Source organism: Anopheles marshallii, chromosome 2, assembly GCF_943734725.1.
Source record: "Anopheles marshallii chromosome 2, idAnoMarsDA_429_01, whole genome shotgun sequence".
Classification (NCBI taxonomy): Eukaryota; Metazoa; Arthropoda; class Insecta; order Diptera; family Culicidae; genus Anopheles; species Anopheles marshallii.
In genome coordinates, this window is record NC_071326.1 from 34,523,899 (window position 1) to 34,524,952 (window position 1,054).

At 43.5% G+C, this 1,054-nt stretch overlaps 1 non-coding gene across 1 annotated transcript; it reads left to right on the forward strand.

Annotated features, from left to right (window-relative positions):
* Positions 1-528: 528 nt before the first annotated feature.
* Positions 529-626, forward strand: LOC128710522 (U6 spliceosomal RNA). Its single transcript, XR_008409899.1, has one exon. It is a non-coding gene; the product is annotated as a U6 spliceosomal RNA (small nuclear RNA).
* Positions 627-1,054: the final 428 nt, after the last annotated feature.

A 1,054-nucleotide genomic window follows, 5' to 3' on the forward strand; every position in this document is an offset into this window, starting at 1 on the left:
TGTTGTTGCGAGTGTGTGATGATTCAACAATGTCTATCCAATGGATTGGTATATTAAGTGGCACACGTTAAATGAGCGATAAATAGAACAAAGCGAATTTAGAAATTTAGTCGTATTCGACATGGTTTAAATAACTTGAAATGAATTCACCTCATAAGATAGTTGCGGTAGCTCAAGGTGGTTTCATTCTTACTTGAAGTATTTGACGTACTCAAACTTTTGTTAACCACGCTGGCGTAAAGTCAACCCCTCCTTTCGTCCATCATAAATATCATCCCACCGTCTGTGGTGTGTGTGACTGTACCCTTAGCATAGCAACATCGGAACCGCGCTAATAGTTCATATTAAAGTTAATATTTCCAGTACAAGCGTTTGAAGATTCGGCCCACAAAACAAAGAGGAAATCATTACCGACCAAGATATCTCTTATGAGTGATAAATGACTACCGCTTGCAGTTGAGTGTTAGCGGATACAGTGAGGTACATCAAATTTGTCAATGACTTTCCTACTAAGTACGAACTCTGTGTGTTCAGAATTCGACTGGACACATAATAAAAATGGAACGATACAAAGAAGGTTAGCAAGACCCTTGCTTACGGAGCATGTAATATTAACAGACATTCTTGCCCTAGGGAATACAAAAAGAGAGAAATCCGCAAACCCTTTTTTATGCACCACACTGTAGGTAAGCTCTCGGTATGAAACTGTGTCAAGAAACCACCCATAGCCCACACAGTGCGGTCGTTCGAAAACACTCGGAAGTACGAGCGCCACATATCCATCCGGATCGCACGAGTGGACATCCGTTGAGTGGCAGGAACCATTTCTACCGCTGTTGGTTACCTTCTTCGGGGGTTTGCGTCCAGAAAGGAGGCTCCAATCACCGCTTAGAAACAACATAGTACGGCACTTGTGGATAGATAGAAACGCTTCCCGTGCCCGTGTACTCCTCCACCAGTGCCATGCAGTGGTTCGTCTGTGAAGCAAGCAAAGGAAGAAACTCAGCTCCTGTGGCTGTTCCCTATCAAGAACACTGAAGTGTACTGCTTCTCG